Source organism: Myodes glareolus, chromosome 10 (assembly GCF_982192425.1).
Source record: "Myodes glareolus chromosome 10, mMyoGla1.1, whole genome shotgun sequence".
In the NCBI taxonomy this organism is placed as follows: domain Eukaryota; kingdom Metazoa; phylum Chordata; class Mammalia; order Rodentia; family Cricetidae; genus Myodes; species Myodes glareolus.
In genome coordinates, this window is record NC_142035.1 from 11,665,680 (window position 1) to 11,687,963 (window position 22,284).

The following is a 22,284-nucleotide window of genomic DNA, read 5'->3' on the forward strand; positions in this document are numbered from 1 at the left end:
AGGCGAAAGCAATAGGAGCAGATTCAAAGCCAAGCTGAGCTACATGAGATTCCGTCTCAACAAACAAAGCATAGGCTGGACATGTATGTAGCTCTGTCAGTAAAGAGTTTGCCTAGCACGTGTGAAGCCCTAGATTCAGTCCCTAGCACCATACAAGCTGGTCTTGATGGCTCACACCTGCAATCCCAACATTTGGAGGTGGAGGAAGAAGGATCAGAAATTCAAGGTCACGCTCAGTTACACAGTAAGTTTGACTCCACCTTGGGTTTCATGAGATGCTGTCAAGACACACACACACACACACACACACACACACACACACAGATAGAATGGATCTCAGGCTTGGTATTGATATCTTCTGCTCAGAGCTGACAGTGGCTTACTTATAGGACCTCAGAGCTGTCAATCAGGTTGGGAGGCCAGAGCCAGGTGATGGGTTGTATCCCCAGCACTACCACCGGTACCTGCCACCTGGGACAGTTAATCTCTGTGTGCCTTAACTTACCCCATTTGCAGTTCCGAATACTGTTTTTGGGGTGAGTGAGCATGTGAGCTGCTCAGTGCCGTGCCAGGTAGAAATGCCCTCTGGGTAAGTTTCCCCCAGCCCTCACCCGTGTCTGGAGGGTGGTGGGGTTGGCAACTGATCAAGGTGGGCTGAGCCCCCGCACTGCCCCTCCTGGTTAGAAGCACAGGTTATGGGTGATTTTTAACCGTCGTTTTCTTACCTCACTGAAGACCCAGGAGGAAATTTCTCTCTATTTCCTATCAGGAGAAGAGTAGAAAACCCTAATTCCCACCAATAGCGGGGCCAACGCAGCCTTCTGCCCATGGAGAGGAGCAGGAAAAAGCACGGTATGGGGGTTGAGGGCAATGAGAGTCGGGGGACCACAGACCAGAACACCTGCTCCTGAATCTCCTGTAAGGTCACCTGCACTGTGTCAATGGGTAACTCACCCACATGCCTTGGTTTCCCCAATCACAGCACACAGGGCTATGTGACTTGCAGGTGGACCAATGATACACGGAGAGCGAGGAGCATATGCAGGGTAGGGCTCAGGACACCACCAGCAGCAACGAGGAATGAGAGCACAGACTCACCTCAGGGCTTAAATTTTATTTGTGCACTGAACAATATCCAAGATAATTTGAAAACTGCTTTGAACTCACGTCTTTCACCTCCTAGCATTCCCCATGCTGTCTAAAATTGTTGTTAGTTGTTTTGCTTTTGGAGACAGGGTCTTGGGCAGCCCAGGCTGGCTCTTAGAATTTCATGGGACCCTCTTGCCTCTGCCTCTCTACCTCTCAAGCATTGGGATTATGGGCATGTGCCAACAAGCCTGGTTTTATGCAGGGCTGGGGACCTAACCCAGGGCTTCATGTATGCTGGACAAGCACTCTACCAAGGCAGAGTCCAGCCCCTGTTTTTTGTTACTGTTATTTTTTGAGACAGGCTCTTAACATGCAGCCCGAACTGGCCTCAGACTCACAGAGTTGGTCCTGCTGCTGCCTCTCCAATGCTGGATGACAGGTGTATACGAGCACGTCTGCCTTGAAAATACCTTTAGGGGCTGGAGAGATGGCTCAGCAGTTGAGAACACTTTCTATTCTTGCAGAAGGCCCCATTTTGGGTCCCAACTCCCAGATGGGTGAATCGTAACCACCTCTAATTCAAGCTCAAAGGGATCTAGTGCCCTTTTCTGGCCTCCCGAAGCACCCACATGTAGCATACACAGACACACAGCACACTCATAAATAAAATAAAAATTTAAAAGGAAGCATCTATTATAATAACGAGTCAGTGTTATTTTCAGACTCAGAAAGGCAAGTCGACTGCACTCGGGAGTGGGCGCTGAGCCAACCCCGCCTCCTTGCAGCATTGTGGCAGTATCGAGTGGCCTGCGAGCCTTTGTCCTTGTGTTTGGGGACTATGTCGCCTGGATAGCTCTTGCCTGGACATGAAGTCACCCTTGTTTGTTCAAGTCCTTGCTCTCTGAAACACAAGGAACCTGTTAAAGACTGGGTGGGTCCCCTGGGTCCCCTCCTCTGTCTCATCCTGTGTTTGTATTTGGGGGAGGGGAGGGTCCTGACTCACTCAACTCCTGCTTTGTTTAATGTCCTTTCAGTTTGGTTTGGTGTGGGACTTTTGTTTTGTTTTGTTTGGAGACGGGGACTTGTATGTAGCTGAGGAGATGTAGGACTCTGATCCTCCGTCCTCTACTTCCCAAGGATGATGACCACAGGTTGTCCTACCAGCTCCTCTGTCCTCTGCTTCCCAAGGATGATGACCACAGGTTGACCCACCAGCTCCTCCATCCTCCGCTTCCCAAGGATGATGACTACAGGTTGCCCCACCAGTTCCACTGCTTTCAGCCTCATGTGCCCACTTCACGACTTCATGGCTTCCTCGGTGGGTGTTCTGTTCCATCTCAACAACTGAGGTGGAGTCACACAATCATCCTGGAAAGAGTCTGCCACGGCACTGTTCAGCTCAGACAAGCCTGCTGAGTCCGTGAGAACAGAGCAGTATCCATCCAACAAATGTGTACTGAATATGTAGCCAGGCTGCTCCAGGACCTATGGACCTAGTGATGACAATCAACCAAAACCAAAAACTGTGTCCTCACAGAGGTGACATGCTGATACAAGCAAAAATGTACAAAAACCAAACAACAACAACAGCAGCAGCAACAACAACAAAACGGTGATATTTAAAGCACTTTTTAGCTGGCAGCCTATAATCCCAGCGTGTGGAAGGCAGAGGTAGGCAGATCTTTGTGAGACCATCCTGCTCTACCCAGTGAGCTTGAGGCCAGTCAGAGCCATATAGAGAGATCCCATTTTAAAAAAATTAGGAAGAGCACCTAGGTCATAGGTCATAGATCAGTAGTAGAGGGCTTGCCTTGAATATGTGAAACCTATGGTTCAATCCCCAGCACAATACACACGCGCGCGCGCGCACACACACACACACACACACACACACACACACACACACGCAGCATAAACACAATTTTTAAGTTATTTTTAAAAAGCCAGGTAATCCCAGCATTCAGAAAGAAGAGGCAGGCAGGTCTCTGTGAGTTTGAGGTCAGCCTGGTTTACGTGGGGAGTTCAGATCAGTCAGGGCTACATTGTAATACCATGTCTCAAAAGTAAATAAAATATACCCAAAACCAGTTAGAAAGAGAGGTAAGACTGTGGGGCCTCCAGAGTGCATTTTAAAGTCCCTCACTACCAGAGGAGCAAAGATTTCAGCACAGTGAAATTTTCTTTAACATTTGGCTGTTTCGTGTTAAAATAGCAACGAACCAGACTTAAGACCTAAATGTACGGGGTAGGGTCTCACTCTCTCAAACACTTTCCGGGACTTTCCCACACAAGACTATAAATAAAGGTTATTTACAATGACTAGGTCCTGACTCCCTGTTCTCTGTGGGCATGTGTGCCTGGGTGCCCGTGTGTACATGCATGAGGACGGGTGCCCTCAGAGGTCAGAGACATCGGATCCCCTGGAGCTGGAGCTACAGGTGATCATGAGCATTCTGGCATGGGTGCTGGGAACAGAACTCAGATTCTTTCCAAGAGTCATGACTTAGGGTTTCTATTTCTGTGAAGAGACACCATGCCCATGCTAACTCTTATAAAGAAAAATGTTTAATTGGGATGGCTTGATTACAGTTCAGAGGTTAAGTCCATTATTATCATGGTGGGACACGGTGGCATGCAGGCAGACATGGTGCCTCTAAAAGACATTTAACTATAAATGCTGCTTGATTAATCCACCCTATATATTTTGAAAATGCCTTGACTTCAAAATTTAAGTCAAAAGGTATGTTACTTTGGAGAAGAGCTTTTTCTTTTGTTTCCACAGGAAATGAGAGGCTGTGGATTTATCCTGGGTTAAGAAAAATCAGGTTTGATTGAGAAAAAACCCTGAAAAATCTTTGATAGAATCGGATGGCCCAAATGAGCCAATGCCTCAGAACACTTCTGTCACAGTTTCCTCTGAGTTCTACATCCAGAACAGCTTCAAGATTGCTGGCTGAGATGACCCAGCCTCACAGAATACTCCAGTCAGGACTTGATCATAATCCTAAATTTTCTTTGGGTCTTCATAAGATTATCAGTGCCCCCAATCAATAGGAAGTAGCCTAGAAAACTATGCCAACATTCCCAAAAAATGGATTATGAATGTTTGTCTTCGTTTAGAGTGTCAGTTACAAGTTGTTATGGATAATGGTCAGGAGAAAAGGTAAACAAAGAAGAATAGATTCAGAGTTCTTGTTTTGAAAAGGAAAAGAGGGAAGTGTTGTGGGATAATACTCTTGTACTCTGTAAAAATTTGCCACTTGTATTGCTTTAACAAGATGCTTATTGACCACTAACCAGGCAAGAAGTAGAGACGGGGCAACCAGAGTAGGAGAACTCTGGGAAGAGGAAAGGCTCAGTCTGTATTCACCAGTCAGATGTAGAGGAAGCAAAATGAGAGTGCTAAACATAAAACATGTGGCTAAACATAGATGAGAATTATGGGTTAATTTAAATAGTAAAAGTAGTTAATAATAAGCCTGAGCTAATAGGTCAACCTCTGTGTGTTTTGTTGTGACTGAATGACTGCAGGACCAGGCGGTACAGGAACTTCTATCTACAGCCTCCAGAGTGCTGGGATCACAGAGGTGTGCCATCTCTTCCAGCTCCAGTGCTTTTAACTTAAAGTTTTATTGTAATTTTTGTATGTGGTGTGTTTGCCTGCATGCATGCTTATGCACCACTGACATGCCTGGTGGCTACAAAGGCCAGAAGAGGGCATTGGAGCCCCTGGGGCTGAGGTTACGGTGTGAGCCGCTATGCGAGTGCTGGAATCAAACCTTCTCCTGCAAGAGCAACCAGTGGCCTTAATCTGAGTCATTTTCTAGCCCCTCTACTGCTTTTAATCAATTCGTTTCTGCTCAGCTCCTTTAGTTGATTCTTAGTTTTTAAGGCAGTTTCATGTAGCCCAAACTGGCCTCAAAGTCCTTACTAGCTGAGGATGGCCTTGAACTTGATTCTTCTACCTCCACCTCCTCAATGTTAGGATCACAGATGTGTGCCGTCATGCTTAGCTTATGTGATGCTGGGAATCGAACCTAGGGTTTCATGCTTGCTGGGTAAGCACTCAACTACCTGAACTACATCCTTAGTCCTCTAGCTGACCCTGTTGTCTGCAGTGTAGAACCCCTGTCCGCATGCTCAGTCAGTATTTCTTGACTGTGTGAATGGATGAACGGATGAACAAGTGAATGAATGGTTCATTTTGGGAACTCCTCTCTTCCCATTGTCTCTATACCAAGAAAGAACATCACAGTCTTTGTCACAGATCACTGGTGGACAGGATGCTTTCAAAGGTCAGGGACAGGAAGATGACGTGGAGTTCTTATCACCTGGAGGCCTTGCAGATGAAAGGGTGGAGGAAGGACTCAGGGCTTCTTTGGGGCCAGCTGAGCAGGAGCTAGCTGTCCAAGCTTGGTGATGAATGAACGGGGAGGAGGTAGGAGTGGGAGGGTGGTAGTGGCATCTGGATCCTGCCCAGGAACAGAAAGGGGGGGGGTGAAGGGTGGAGGTGGGGGTGGGGTGGGAAGTGAGGAGGGGTCCTTCTTGCCTGGCCTTTCTGCTTCACATACCATAAGTTACCTTATAGAATATAGCACAGGCCCTGCTTCAGGTGTAAAGCAGGCTGGGAAAATACAGCTATGAGGCAAATAATTTTAAAGATTTATGATTATGATTATTGTTATGTTGAGAGAGGGTCTATGTAGTACTGACTCTTCTGGAGCTCACAATATCTAAACTAAGCTAGCCTCGAATTCACAGAGATACATTTACCTCTGTCTTCCCAGTGCTGGGACTAAAGGCATGTGCCACCATGCCTGGCTATTATTTTATTTTTAATTTTGTGTATGTCCAGATGTTGGTATTTGCATGTGAGTGTAGGTACTTGAGGATGCCAGAGGTGTCAGATTCCCCTGGATCTGGAGTTGCAGGTGGTTGAGAGCTACCACGATGTGGTGTGGGTGCTGGGAACTGAATTTGGGTTTTCTGCAAGAGCAGTACAGGCTCTTACTCACCGAGTCATCTCACTAGCCCCGTGAGGCAGATACATTAATAAAGAATCCTTACACTTGGTGTCAGTTAGAGCAGTTCAGCTATGCAGGTCAGAAACCATCCTTGGAAATGGGTCTAAGAGTGAGTTTGTGTGCAAGCAGTTTGGTTGTGAGATAACCAGTCCCCAGAAACTCATCTGGAGAGCGGGGACAGGGAGAAAGATGGGGAGAGCTAATCTAAGGGTAGTTTGCCAGTCTGGGCTCCTGGGCTCAGTACCCTGGGGACTCTGAGACATGGGATAGGACGCCCCTCAGAACTGTCCACTTGAGGACAAGAGAGCCAGCAGCTCCTGTCAGTCATGGCTTAAGTGTTGTTCCCCATGGAGCACCCCTAACGCTTTCACAGGTATGTTCTCAACACCTGTTGGGAAGAATACCCTTGACTATGATCACAGATGATGGTACCCCTGGATCACCATACAACAGGATAGTGTGAAGCATTTATCTAATTATTCTTTACCAATAAAACTTAGGAGATAGATTGATCAGAGAAGTGGCAAAGAAGTGACCAGTGACCTCCTCTCGTTCCTTGATCCAAAAGGCCAAGCATCTCTTTAAGTCCCTCCTACTACTTTCTGTGTCTCTCTGTATGTCCTTGGTCCTCCAAAACCCCTATGGCTAATTTTGGTCAGTTTTGGCCTCTGATTCAAAATAAACTTTATTGTCAGTCTCAGGAGTATTCCACAACATTTTCTCCTTTTTGTCTAAATAAGAGGGGAAAATTTTAACTCTAACACAGTAAAACTATATACAATAGGAACAATTACCAGGTAAGAACTGCATTTACAATGTCCAGTCCATTTGCATTTGGCAAATTAAGAGAAAACACTCCATTATCCATACGATGTTGGTGAGTTCAAAGTTTTGTATCTGATTTACTTTCTATTCTAACTTGTATTACCAACTCAAAACTACCTTTTGAGACCTCAAAATATTTTCTTAGATAAACAATTTAAGATTTTATGTCTCTCAACCCTATGTACTTTATACATCTTTTGTGAATTTCTTTTCTGAATTTGGTAACAAGGAAAACTGTAAGTATAACTATCTCATCTTTAACTCCAACAGAGACCTGAGAAGAATATAATATTACCTGAGTAAACAGGAAGTACAGAGCAAACAACTTCCAAAACTATAGAAATGTCAGAGCAGCAGCTGCCTGGACAGTCACCCAAGGTTCCTCTGTAACACTGGGGTGTGGCACGCCGCGACCGCCAGCCGAAGAGACGACCACAACAGGAAGAGACTACCACAACAGGATTCTTCTCAGAACGTACTTTTATTGGGAGTGCACAAACTTGAGGTTGATGGCGAAGGACCCCGGACCCTGGCACGCACGGTTTATAAGCCGTGCAGAACAAAGCCTGAGACGTGTCTGAGTCTGAATGGCTCTGGCTGCTCCTGATCTTACGCTTCAGCTCACGATTGGTGGCTAGATCGCGCCATTCGGGAAAGCGCGCCAAGCGCCTCAGGGCGGGGCCAAAGCTGCTTGAGGGGCAGGAAATGACAGCAGGGTTGTGGCGCCTTGGCACCCTACACTGGGGCATCCAACTTCAGCCTACAGACCTAGAATATATGACAGACTTTTCTGTGAAGCAGGAACTTGGAAGAACTGTCCTACCTTGTCTTAACAAAGTTTGATAGTCACCTTCTTTTGTGTTCTGCTTGTCCAATTTGGACAGCATACTGTCAGCAGTTGGGGCAAGGACAGTTTCTTGCCCATTGGCTAGCTTTGCCACAAAGAAAGCAAACTCCATATGGAGGTTCTTTAATGTCCATCATCCCTCTGAACTAGATTGGTGCTGCCAGGAGAAGATGTGTCTCCTTATCATGAAAGCCTTATGTTGTTAAAGCATCTTAAATATCATATTCTGTAGATTTCTGAAGTGTTTGAAGATCACCTGTCTATCTAAACTATATCTTTGTTTGACCTTGAAAGCATATGTATCATGACTACAAGTTTGATTATTATATGTGACTAATTACTAATCTGTATTTCTTAATTATCCTAAATAGTTTGTGGTTATAACTTTCAAGGACTAGAGATTTACATTACTTTGTTAAACGAGCTGCATAGGTACAATACCTTAAGCAAGAGCAGAAACATATATACAGTATAACAAAAATAACTCTTTTTTTCCGAGACAGTGTTTCTCTGTGTTGCTTTGGAGCCAGTCCTGGAACTAGCTCTTGTAGACTAGGCTGGCCTCGAATTCACAGAGATCCGCTTGCCTCTGTCTCCCAAGTGCTGGGATTAAAGGCGTGCACCACCACCACCTGGCAACAAAAATAACTTTGTTTCCATCAATATACAAAAATCCATACCAATGTAAAATGTTTAAGCTTAGTAGTTGCTTTTTAAGTTTAAAAGTAGATTCAATAATCTACCCTATTATCTTATTATTCTTATGTTCCCTTTTTCTCTTTTCAGAACAAGATTCCCGAATCTAATCTCCTTTGTTTAGTTTCCTCCCTGATTATGACCAATAACAATTTGTAACCAATCCTCCTAAACAAGAATAAATTTCCATAATCCATCAAATGACCAAAAAGTCACCCACTTCACCTCTTGGGAATGTGGGTGTCATGTTTTCTAGACTGTTTCCAGTTGTCTGGGGGCAATGGAATATTTAGGGGACCCTGGGAAAATTGTGATAATGGTCAACTTTCAGGAGAGCCAGCCGTACTATTTTTCATTTAGTCTCTATGTGATGGGAAAGTGTAGAACTTACCTGAAGTCCTGGCCGGAGTAATCAATGAGGCTGGACCATCTCAGATAACTGCCTGGAAATTGTCCTGAGCAGTTTGTAGTCCAAAACTGATTTTTGAGTGGTGTTTGTCATCTTGATGGCATTACCACAATCCAGGCGGATCCATCATTGTGGGGCTCCATCTTTCTTTTAGAGACCTCAAAGATCACTGTTAGGAATGGTCATGGTTCACTGCAGAAAACTTAATCATTTTAGATGTCATAGCAGTAGATCTTGGGGGAGGTTAAAGGACCATGGTTTGTTTAGTATATCCAGAGCACACCAACTTAATTTCTAGTTACTTGTTTTCGACTCAAGCCTGAAATCATGTACAGGAAGCTTGATGAAGCCTATATCTAGAATTAGTTAGTGCCCCATATGACCATTAACATAATGACAGAATATATATATGTATATAATTATTATATATTATTATTGTAATTTTTGAGATAATATTTATGCATCAATAAAACTTTTAAAGAGCCAAGATAAAACCAATAGAATTAGTAGTGGCAATAGAGTAATTCTTAATTTTGGCTTTTCTTCTGTCCAATACCAGGTGACTCTTCTGACATGAGATACAGATTTTGAATTTTCTTTAAAGAGCATGCTTGCGTTTAGAGAAAGAGAGAGCCATGCTCCAACTCCAAACCCAGCTTTATTTTTTTAAATTGAATTGGGACTACAAAAAAACAACTTACTTTATGTGTCTATAGAGAGCAGCAGAAACAAACATTTGGGAAGATGTATGAAATTTTATCCTGTTGAAAGTATGCTAAACCACTAGGCAAATTTGTTTCTTTTCTTAGAACTTTTTTCTGGATGATTTCTCCTTCTTCTTCAAATTTCCTTTGTGGTCTTCAGATTACTTAGTAGGATGCTTTTTTTCTTCTGGAAAGACAAAAATAAAACCCTGCTCCAACCCTAACTTTGGGGAGTTTCCCTTTTGACAGGTATCATCTAATCAAATGAAAGATATTTGTTAGTCTTCTAAGTTAGTTTGGATTGAATGACCATGTTGTTTACTCTTTAAAGTATACAGACCGATTTAATTCAGCAATTTATTCTACTATCCAATGTCTCTCTGCATGTCATTCCTTTCTCATTAGCATTTAAAAGATTTAAAGCTAATAAAGCATTATGTAATCTATCTCAGGGGGTCTTTATTATCCCTTTTTGTTTATTAAACATTTCTTTTAAAGTGTAATGAGATGTTCTACAATTGTTTGTCCTGTAGGATTGTGTGGTATACCTGTAATATGCTTTATGTTGTAATATGCAAAAGATGGTTTAATTTTTCTAGAGACATATGCTGGAGACTTGTCAGGTATTCCAATAATGGCCATAACTTTTAATAAATGTTTAAATACATAATCAAAATCAACATTTTCAGAACTCAAAGCAGCTGCTCATTGAAACCCTGAGTATGTATTTATGGCGTGGTGCACATACTTTAATTCTCCGAACTCAAGGACAGCTGCAGCTGCTCGCCTGTAGCTGGGAGTGTGTGGTGGTGGCAGCAGCAGTGAAAACCGAAGCAGATGTCAAGCAGCCGAACTGGTGTGGCAGTGCACGGAGGTGGGGGTCCAGGGCAAGCCCAGAACCCACAGGGAGAGAAAGACCCTGGAGAAGCAGATACAGGGGGTTGCCAGCTCGCATGGCAGGAAGCACGGGTACAGGGGCCACCAAAATTACAGAGCTGGCCTGCAGTGGGCAGCTAACTATAGAGGTGTTTGAGGCCCGTCTGCCTGTGGTGTTTGTGGCATTTGGGGCTGAGCACAGGTGGCAGCTGGAGGCTGCTAAAGAAAGACTGGAGGGAGAGCAGCCATGGCGGTGACGCCAGTGGCTCCAAAGTAGGCTGCTGCCTCGTGATCTCGTGCCCCAAGTAGGATACCAGATGAAGCCTTTATCTAACTATTTTTTATCAATAAAATCTCAGGAGTCAGATATCAGGGTAAGAACCTGATTGACCAGAGAAGTGATGAAGTGACCAGTGACTTTCTTCTTCTCCCCTTCCTCAATCCAACAGGACTGAGCATCTCTTTAAGCCCCTCCCTACTACTTCCTGTGTCCCTCTCTATGTCCTTAGTCTTTCAAAACCTCTATGGTAATTTAATTTTGGTAGGCTAGCTCTGTCCTCTGATTCAAAGTAATCTTTATTGTGTCAGAGTGGAATCAAAATATCCCACATCCATGGTGAGAGTGGGAGCGGAGGCGGAGAACCAACATCACCCGCTACAATGTCTTCAGCTGAAGTGGGAATGAGCTTGGTATGTGGAGATGACATAATTTGGCTTCAGGCTCTGCTAGATTCCGCCTCGTGTTCTCAGGACTCAGGGTTTTGTGACTGGAGACCCAATCATGGCCACCTTTGTGGTTTAAGCCTCACTGGCTCACCTCAGCAGAAATAAAACTTTCCTGAGCTCATGAGATGGCTCAGTGAGGAAAAGCGATTGGTACAAAGCCTGACAGCCAGCCGGGCTTTAGTGGCGCACGCCTTTAATCCCAGCACTCGGAGGCAGAGGCAGAGGCAGAGGCAGGTGGATCTCTGTGAGTTCACCACCAGCCTACAGAGCAAGTTCCAGGACAGCCAGGGCTACATAATATAGAGAAACCCTGTCTTGAAAAACAAACAAACAAAAACAAAGCAAAAAAAAAAAAAAAAAAAGGAAGAAGAAGGAAATCAATGCCTATCCAATAATTCTAGCAAAATCCCAAGGAATGAAGCAGATATGTTAGTAGACACAGATCATCCCAGCACCCAGAAAGATGAATCACAAGGGTCACAAGTTCAAGGTCAGCCTGGACTACTTAGTGAGTCCTGTTTCCAGAAAAACAAACTATTCCCCTGCCTCCCAAATTCCAAAGTCTGACTCATGGGCCTCTTGGGATACATGAGCATCCCTAGATCCATTCTATGGGTGGAGCAATGAGATTTGCTGACTGACCAGCTCCGTGCATTCAGTCTTCCTTGGAGCCATGGTTCAAGCAAACTCCACAGGCCTCACCTGGGCATGGAGTCAAAAGGGACGTCACGGGTGACGGGTGTTGTGGTGAGGGAGTGGGAGGCTGATACTGACCTGTCAAACCCAGTACTAGCAGGGCTTTGTGCTCATTGCAATCCCAGCCCTCAGGTGTCCTAGTCAGGGTTCCTACTGCTCTGATAAAACACCATGGCCAAAACAACCTGAGGAAAGGGTTCATTTGACCTACACTTCCACATCACAGTCTATCACTGAAGGAAGTCAGGACAGGAGCTCGAACAGGACAGGCACCTGGAGGTAGGAACAGAGACCATGGAGGGGTGCTGCTTACAGGCTTGCTGCACCCCATGACTTGCTCAGCCTGCTTTTCTCATAAAACCAGGACCATCTGCCCAGGAGGGCATCACCCCCAACTAGCTGGGCCCTTCTGCATCAGTCACTGATGAAGAAAATGCTTTTGAGCTGGATCTTATGGAAGTGTTTTCTCAATTGAGGCTCCTTCCTTTCAGAGAACTCTAGCTCGTGTCAAGTTGACATAAAACCAGCCAGCAGAGGAGGCTAAGGCAGGAGGACCACTGTGAATCTAAGGCCTTCCTGGGCCACAAGGTGAGTTCAAGACTACTATGGGCAACTTAGGTAAGAGTTTGTCTTGAAAGGAAATGAAGGCGAGCGAGATTGCTCAGGGGTTAGAGCATTTGTCTTACAGCCTAACAGTCTGAGCTCATTTCTACTATGCACAACTATGTAAATACACTCAATAGATAAATATAAAAATATACGTGTCTTGAGATTTTGAGGGTTGGCTCCGTGATTAAGAACAACTATTGCTGCCAGGTGGTGGTGTTGCACACCTTTAATCCCAGCACTCGGAAGACAGAGGTATGTGGATCTCTGTGAGATCGAGGCCAGTCTGGTCTAAGAGCTAGTTTCAGAACAGGCTCCAAAGCTATAGAGAAACTCTATCCCGAAAAACCACAAAAAACAAAACAAAACAAAACAAAAAACCAATTGTTGCTCTTGTAGAGTACCTGGGCTCAACTCCCAGCACCCACACAGTGGCTCACAGCTGTCTGTGTCTTTAACTCCAGTCCCAGGGGGCCTGATGCCCTCTTGTGACCTCCATGGGCATCCAGGGACACACAATCATGCACACAGGCACACACATAAATATGATGTTTATCCAGACAGGGTTTCCCTGTGGACTTCGAACAGCTTTCTGTCACTCTATTGAAACACATGACAGAGTGACTTCACAGAGAGAAGACAGTCACACTCTTGGAGCTGTGTCTCGACGGGGGTCCCAGATGGTGTGGATCACGTGGAACGCAAAGTGCCTCCTTGTGAAGCCAGGAGACAAAGCAGAAAGGACCCATGGAGGTCACACCAACCCTGTCCACAACATGCCCAGCCTAAACTTCCCATAGGCTGTGTGGCTGGTCCCCAGCGTCCTCCTCTCCTTGTTCTTGCTTCTCCTCCTCTCGAATTTCTCCTCCCATTTGTTCTCTCTATTTGCCAGTCCTGCCTATCCCTCTCCTGCCTTGCTATTGGTTGTTCAGCTCTTTAGTAGACCAATCAGGTGTTTTAGACAGGCAAAGTGACACACCTTCACAGAGTTAAATGCAATATAAAAGAGTGCAGCACATCTTTTTTATTATGTTTTTTTGAGACAGGGTCTCTCTCTCTGTGTGTAACAGCCCTGGTTGTTCTAGAACTCACTTTTGTAGACCAGGCTGGCCTTGAACTCATAGTGATCCATTTGCCTATGCCTTACATCTTTGCCTCATTAAACAAATGTTCCACAGCATAAATAAATGTAACATATCTTAAAATAACATTCCACAGCAACCCAGAGTAACCGTAAAGATGTGGGCAGGTCCCTCTTCCTGGCTATAGGGGTGTTGTCCTTGCCAAAGTTCACCAAGCCGTCACTTATGTATGAACTCTTCTGACATGTTGGGCTAGGTCAGGGTGGTGTGGCTGAAGTCATGTGTGCACTGATCTGGCCAGATCAGGCATGCCCAGGGTAGCACAGCAGTAGCCATGAGTGTACTTTTTCTGATGAACCCGGACACTGAAAACCCAGTACTTCCTGAACGCATCTTATGTCTCAGTTGAAAAGCTTCCCTACCATGTACTTGTAGTCTCTTGGAAGCTGGTTATGGCCGGGGCTGAGGGCCAAAATGGGAACATCCTTCCCGAGAGCACAGATGCCAGCTTTCCTTGCCTCTGGCCACAGCATCCCCACTGCCCCTATAATGTGGCCTGATGACCACATTCAGGTTCAATCTGGTGCCAGCAGACTTTTGGGCATCTAACATGGACAGAGCTGTGGGGAAGACTCCATTCATAACATACATGGTGCTCCCACTCAGTCTTTCATTTTGTAATAAATATTTGTTATCTATATCATCTATCTATCTATCTATCTATCTATCTATCTATCTATCATCTATCATCTATCTATCTATCTATCTATCCATCATCTATCATCTATCTATCTATCTATCTATCTATCTATTCATCTATCTATCTATCATCTATCTATCTATCTATCTTCTATCTATCATGCTGGGGATCAAATCTAGAGCCTCCCATATATCAGACAAATACTCTATTAGTAACACACACCCCTAACCTTAAGAGTATTTATTTTGTTTTATTTTACTTTTTTTTCTTTTTGGAGACAGGCTAGCCTCGACCTCATTTTTTAGCTAAATATGGCATTGCACTTCTGATCCCTTGCCTCCGCATCCCAAGTGTTGGGATTGCAGGCATTCACTATCACACTTAGCACTGGGAGTATTTATTGAGCACCCGCTGTGTACCTTGCCAGGGCCCGGATATGTCTGTGTGCGCTCCTGGTGCTGGCTTGCTTTTCTGGTGGAAAACAGAGAGGAATAGGAAGCAGGTTAGATGGTTTGACTGTCACCAAGAAAAGCAAAGCAGAGCCAGGGAAGGACACAGAGCCTGACCCATGCTTAGGAGTCTCTCAATTAAAAAACAAAACAAAACAAACAAAAAACCAAAAAAAAAATCAGTCTGGGCTGTGGTGGTATGTTTTTAATCCCAGCACTCAGGAAGCAGAGGCAGGAGAATCTCTGTGAGTTCAAGGCCAGCCTGGTCTACAAACTGAGTTCCAGGACAGTCAGAGAGCTTCACAAAGAAACCCTGTCTTGAAAATTAAAAAAAGTCATTATTTACTGTGCACGGGTGTTTTTGTTGCAGGTGTGTCTGTGCACTGTGTGTGTACCTGGTGCCCTCAGAGGTCAGAAAAGGGCATTTGATATTCTGGAACTGGAGTTATAGACAGCTGTGAACTGCTATGTGGGTGTTGGGAATTGAGCTTGGGTCCTCTAGAAGAGAGAAAGCCCTCTTAGCTGCTGAGATATCTCTCCAGCCCAGTTCTCTCTCTCTCTCTCTCTCTCTTTTTTTCTCTCTCTTTTTAGACAAAGTCTCAATCTAGTCTACACTGGCCTTGAACTGTATTGATCCCCCTGCCTCAGCTCAGTTTTGGGATTATTTTGATGTAGATGAACAGCCACGCTCATCTAGATCAAGAGTGTGTGTGTACGCCAATGTACATGCCTGAGAAGCCAGAGGATATCGAATGGCATTCCTCAGGCATCATTTACCTTTAGTTTTTTTTTTTTCTTTCAATTTTTGAGACAAGGTGTCTCACTAATCAGGAACTCACAGGCTGGCTAGCGAGCCCCAAGATCTGCTGCTCTCCCCAGAAATAGAATGAGAAGCAAGTGTCACCATGTCTGGCTTTTTATGCAAAGTTCTTCAGAGAAACTAAGGTCCTTGTGGTAGCACTGGTTACACTGCTCCAACCCCTGCTTGCAGTTTTGTTCTTTTTTGAGACAGCGTCTCTTACGTTGCTCTAGCTGGCCTGAATTTTGCTATGGAGACCTACACTAGCTGGCTTTGAACTCTGAGATGCAGCGGTCTCTGCCTTCTGAATGCTAGGATTAAAGGCATGCACCATCCCTGTTTCACATCCAGTCTTTCTTAGTGTTAAAATTTCCCTGGGCAGGTAACATAAAATTCAAGAGCTGAATAAGACGAGGGAGGGAGCTATTCCAACACACGAGCGAAGACAGAGAAGGGGCTGTCCTTAAAATAACTTGACTCACCCTCAAGGGCAAGGCAGCTGCTCTTGAGCAAAGAAGGCACCTGGGTTGGCCCTTGTAAGCAACTGACATCTGCTGCCAGCCAAAGGAATGAAGTTTGTCTCTATCAAACCTGAGTGCTTCTACGCAGGCCAGGAGTCTCAGAGCATCTGTCTCCCACAGCAGGCCTTCTCTGAACTCAGGTCCCGCGGGATGAGGTTCTATTGGGGTTGTTACAGTTACTGTTACACTAATCCAAAGGAAGTACAGTCTATGTGCTGGCTAGTTTTATGTCATCTTGACAAGAGATAGAGTCATCTGAGAGCAGGAAACCTCAATTAAGAAAATACTTCCATAAAATCGGGCTGTAGGCAAGACTGTAGGGCATTTTCTTAATTAGTGCTTAATATGGTGCCATCCCTGGGCTGGTGGTCCTGGGTTCTATAAGAAAGCAGGTTGAAGTCGGGCGGTGGTGGTGCACGCCTTTAATCCCAGCACTTGGGAGACAGAGGCATGTGGATCTCTGTGAGTTCGAGGCCAGCCTGGTCTACAGGACAGGCTCTAAAACTACAGCAAAACCCTGTCTCGAAAAACCAAAAAGAAAGAAAGAAACCGAATTAGTCATTCCGAGAGTAAACACAAAATAAGTTTATACTTAGCTGGGCAGTGGTGCACACGCCTTTAATCCCAGCTCTTGGGAGGCAGAGACAGGCAGATTTCTGTGAGTTCAAGGCCAGCCTGGTCTACAAGAGCTAGTGCCAGGACAGGCTCCAAAGCCATGTTTCAAAAAACAAAAAACAAAAGCAAAAACAAAAAACAGGCTGAGCAAGCCATGGGGAGCAAACCAGTAAGGATCCTCCATGGCCTCTGCATCAGTTCCTGCCTCCAGGTTCCTACCCTGTTTGAGTTCCTGTCCTGATTTTCTTTGATGATGAACAGTGATCTAGAAGTGTATGGCAAGTAACCCTTTCCTCCCCAAGTTGTTTCAGTCATGGTGTTTCATCACTGCCATAGCAACCCTGACTAAAGGAAGAGGGGGGAACGGAGAAAAACGTAGAGCTCAATAAAAACAGCAACAACCAAAAGAAACCCTGACTAAGACAGTCTGTGAAGTAACAGGTCTGTGTTTTTCCAAAACACCAATGTCACAAGAGACATGGTCTGGGTGTGTACCTGCAATCCTAGAACTGGGGAGTTAAAGGCAGGTGGATACTGAGAGCTTATTGCCCAGTAAGCTTAGCCTAATCAAGGAGTTGCAGGCCAATCAGAAAACCTCTCTCAAAAAAAAAAAAAACCAAAAAATAAAAAACAAACAGACAAACAAACAAGATGGTGGTGTGGTTGGTGGCAGCATACAACTTTATCCCAGCAGAGGCAGGCAGATCTCTGTGGATTTGAGGTCAGTATAGTCTACAAAGAAAGTTTATAGCCAATCAGAGCTACACAGTGAGACCCTGTATAAGAGAGAGAGAGAGAGAGAGAGAGAGAGAGAGAGAGAGAGAGAGAGCGCCAGATATGGTAGACCACGACTTTAAACTCAGCAATCAGAAGACAGAGGCAGGTGGATTTCTGAGTTAGAGGCCAGCCTGGTCTGAGTTCCAGGACAGTCACTGCTGTTACACAGAGAAACCCTGTTTTTGGGGGAAAAAACAACATAAAACCAAACAAACACAAAAGATAAAAGGAGGTGAGTGATACCTGGGAATGACACCAGAGGTTGTTCTCTGATCTCCATGGGCATTCATACACACACACACACACCACACATACACACACACACACCACACACACACACACACACACACACACACACACACACACACGGGATAATCACGTGGTTGTTCTCCGCTCTCCATGGGCACTCACAAACACACAGGATAACCACGTGTGTGATGGAATCCTGTAACCCTGTAACCCCACCAATATGAGGCATGGGTAGAAACACTGCAGTACTTCTGAGGCCAGCCTGGGCTACAAGTTTGAGGTTAGCCAGGGCTACATAGTGAGAGCAGGACAGCGGACTAGAGCAAGGCTGTGTTGTGAGAGTGACGCCTTCCGCAGCCGGTGACACCAGTACAAATTGCCTAAGGACACGTTTCTCAGCGCAGACCCACATTAGGAAAGACAGGTAATGAAGTAACTTTTTCAAATTTGCTAAGAGTCCTGTGGTTGTCAACAATTATATCCTGTTCCTGGGGAACGTGTTGAAATTTTGAGGGGGACCTGAGGGTGATGTGTGGCTCAGATCTTAAATGGGTCTGAAAAATTAGCATTGCTGGTTATGAATAGGCCAGCCAAAGTAGGCGATTGAGCTGAGCACCATGTGTGAGCCTGTAATTGCAGTATAGGAGGATCAGGGTTTCAAGGTCGTCCTTGGCCACACAAGTGAGTTTGAGGCCAGCCTGGGCTTCATGAGGCTATCTCAAAAAGGAAGAAACAAGGGCTTGGGTTGTAGCTCAGTGGTAAAGCTCTTGTCTAGTGTTTGTAAAGACCTATGTTCAATCCCTGGTACTGGTAAAGATAAAATAAATAAACAAACCAGGGGTGGTGATATAAGCCTTTATTTAATCCCAGCATTTAGAAGGCAGAGGCAGTCAGATATCTGTGAGTTTGAGGCCAGTCAAGTCTACAAAGTGAGTTCTAGGACAGCCAGGGCTGCGTAGAGAAACCCTGTCTTGAAAAAAAACAGGAAAAAAGTTAACAAATAAATAGATGATTCTGGCTCCCCTGGAATTTACTACATGGACCAGGCTAGCTCTGGGGTTTTTGTTTGTTTGTTTGGGTTTTTCAGGACAGGGTTTCTCTGTGTAGCCCTGGCTTTCCTGGGACTCTCTCTGTAGCCCAGGCTGGCCTTGAACTCCTATTTTTCCTGCCTCCTCCACCAAAAGGATGGGATGACAGTCAGCGCTCTGCCATCCTCTGAATAATTCTCGCAGCAGTTCTGTGACTTGGAAGTGGTTTTGAAACCCTTTCTCGTGGTTGTGTCAGGAGAGGAAGTGGGTGGCTCCAGGAACTGGGGGAAAGAGTGTCTTGTTTTTCACCGTTTTCTACTTTTCGAAAGTATGCCCCAATCAAATAATCAAGTGGAAATGCAAGAGAAATGGTCACTGAGTAGACAAAAATTCCAGGCTTTGTGCCAAGCCAGTTAGTACTGGACATAATCCTTACAAATTTTTGTGAATGATATGTATTCACTTCTCTGCATGGATGCACACTCATGCTTGTTTGGGTGGAAGTCAAAAGTCACACTGAGTGTCTTTCTCTACCTCTCTCCACCTTATTTTATGTTTCTCTTTATTTGAAATTTAAATTTTGAAAAGAGCTTTTATGTGGATGGATGTTTGCCTGAATATATATCTGGGTACTAGGTGCATGCCTAGTGTCTGCAGAAGCCAGAAAAGGGTGTCATAACTCCAACTCCAGAACTGGAATTGTAAATGACTGTGAGTCACCATGTGGGTGCTGGGAATTGAACCCCGATCCTCTGGAAGAACAGCCAGTGCTCTTAACTACTGAGCCACCTCTTCAGCCATGTATGTATGTATGTATGTATGTATGTATGCATGTGTATATATGTACGTATGTATATACACACATACACACATATTTCTCTCTCTCTCTCTCTCTCTCTCTCTCTCTCTCTCATACACACACACACAAACACACACATTTGAGACAGTGTCTCTTGATATGGGCCTGTCTGGCCTGGACTTCTAGATGTTGACCAATCTGGACTTGAAGTCACAGTGTGTCTCCACCTCCCAAGTGGTGGGATTAAAGGTGTGCACCATCATGCCTGGTCTCTGCCTTAGGTTTTGAGCCAGGATCTCTCACTGAACTGGCTGGCCAGCAAAGGAATCTTCCTGTCTCTGCTCCCCTACAGAGATAAGGTTGCAGGTTTGCACCACTATTCCTGGCTTTTTACATTAGTACCAAAATCCTAATTCTTCATGCTGCGGGCCAAGCACTTTACCAACTAAACTATCTTTTCAGCTCCCATGATTCTAACTTAGGCCTCAAAATTGTGCTCCTTGCATGTATGGGGAAACTGAGGCTCTCAGAAAGGAGATGACTTGCTCAGTGCAGAATCCATGCCTGGGCATTAACCCAGGTCTCTCCTGCGTCAGGAGTCTCCGCACTCATGTGGGTGGGACCTTGGTCTTGAAAGCGAGGACATAGTCCATGCACATCTTCACGGTGTTCCAGCCTCAGCTCGTTGTCTCTGAAACGACTGGTTGCCAGGTACACCTCAGATCATTCTCCACAGTAGATAACCCACACCCATACCGTGAGTGCCAGGAAGCTGGGTTTCTTGAAACAATGAAGCATGCTTTCCAAAACCTCCTCTCTCTCTCTCTCTCTCTCTCTCTCTCTCTCTCTCTCTCTGTCTCTCTCTCTCTCTCTCTCTCCTCTCTCTTGGTTTTTCAAGGCAGGGTTTTTCTGTATAACAGTCCTGACTGTGCTGGAACTAGCTCTTGTGGACCAGGCTGGGCTCGAACTCACAGAGATTTGGCTACCACTGCCTCCCAGGTTCTGGGATTAAAGATGTGTGCTACCACTGTCTTGCTCAGACCTCACTTCCTTGTCCATTATTAGTTGTGCTCCACTTGGGTGGCTTTGTGAGTCACCCGATGAGTTGGGGTCTAGCCTCTGAGACCTAGACAGTTTTCCAGAAGGGCCGTACCACTTCCCATTCCCTCGAGCCGGCCCCTGAATAGCACAGTTTTGCTGTCTCTGGTGAGATGCCTAGACACTGTGGGTCCTCATTTTCCTATATCTTACATGAGGATCCACTGGTTGGTCAAGGCTGGGGTGCAGTTCAGTGGAAAACATGTGCTTAGCATGCACAAGTCCTGGGGTTCCATGCTTGGGAAAAAGGTTGAGGATTGAGTTCAGTCTGGGCTACATAAGTTTCAAGCGATCCACAGACTTCTTTTCTTTCTTCCTTCCTCGCTTTTTTAAAGGGGGAGATTCCTCACAACATTTGAGGTGAGGAGATGAGTCAGCTCAGAAAGGGCACACCCAAGGCACAGTGGCTACAGGCCTATTGGATACCCTTCTCACAGAGAAACAAAAACTGCCTGGGTGCCAGTCAGCCAAACAACTACAGCACAGCATATAACAATATCTTGTAGGCAGATTTTTCTGTCTCACCTACCAGCTCCCAAATAATCACATGGAAACATTATTAATTATGAAAGTTCTGCTGATAGCTTAGGCTTGTTTCTAACTAGCTCTTACAACTTAAATTAACCCAGTTTTATTAATTTACATGCTTTCACATGGCTCATAGTTTGTTACTTCATCTCCTACACGTCATGTTTCCTCTGCGTCTCCTTGAAACTCGGCCCTTCCTTTTCCCAGCATCCTCTGTGCCTGGAAATCCTGTCGAGGCATCGACTCTTCAGTTGTTTAGTAAACCAATCAGAATGACATGACATATCTTCACCCAGTGTGTAGGAGTATCCCACAACAATTCTTGCCCCATTTCACACTGGGAGACCTTCCCCCTGAGCAACCCCAGAAGATCTGTGGCTCAGTATGTGGCATCAGCTCACATTTCAGGGTTGTGGGCTTGGTCAGTGGATAATGGGACCTGACTTTGTTTTGAACAGGAGCCATGCCTGGGCCAGGTGAGTTAAATTCAATGACTGAGTCAGGGTTCTGGGAAAGGGAGGAAGCCTAGGCCAAAGCTACAGCCTCCTCTTCCTCCTCCACTGTCCCTTCAAGCACTTGCATTTGCTAGAACAAGACCCTTCTCCTTCGGTGCTCTTTTTTTTTTTTCTGGTATTTTCCTCCCTGTCACCTGGTAAAGTCCAGCTGGCCCTTGAGCTTTCAGTTTGAGGGCCATCTTCTCCAGGAAACTGTCTTCTGCCTTACACGTGTGACAGATCTTACATCCTCTCATCAGAAGATAGCCTTCCACTGCCCCATTTGTTCTGTTGTTCAGGCTGGCCTCGAACTCTATATAAAGAGAATGACCTTGAGCCTTAGGCATGGTTTTGGGAAATTCCGGGGCTGTTGAAATTGGTTCTTGGACAAGCTCCTGGCTCCAGCTGGACTAATCAGATTCATTCTCGGAATCTTCGCTGGAACTGCTGAGAATAGGAGATCTCTTTGAATAGGGCTACAGGGGAGCTTACAGAGATGCTCATCACCCCTCCAGAAATGAAAGTGGAGCTGTGGGCCCCCAGCCGTGGGCACCAGCCATGGGTGTCACCATGTACAGAACGCTTGAGTGAACATGAATCCAAACAGAGTAGAGCAGATGTAAAGAGCGATGAAGGAGATGGAGAGA

The 22,284-nt window shown here is 45.3% G+C and overlaps 1 long non-coding RNA gene across 1 annotated transcript; it reads left to right on the forward strand.

Annotated features, from left to right (window-relative positions):
* The first annotated feature begins 2,130 nt into the window (after positions 1-2,130).
* On the forward strand, positions 2,131-10,276 carry LOC146892735 (uncharacterized). The gene is made up of 2 exons (XR_015004244.2): positions 2,131-2,701; positions 7,209-10,276. It is a non-coding gene; the product is annotated as an uncharacterized LOC146892735 (long non-coding RNA).
* Positions 10,277-22,284: the final 12,008 nt, after the last annotated feature.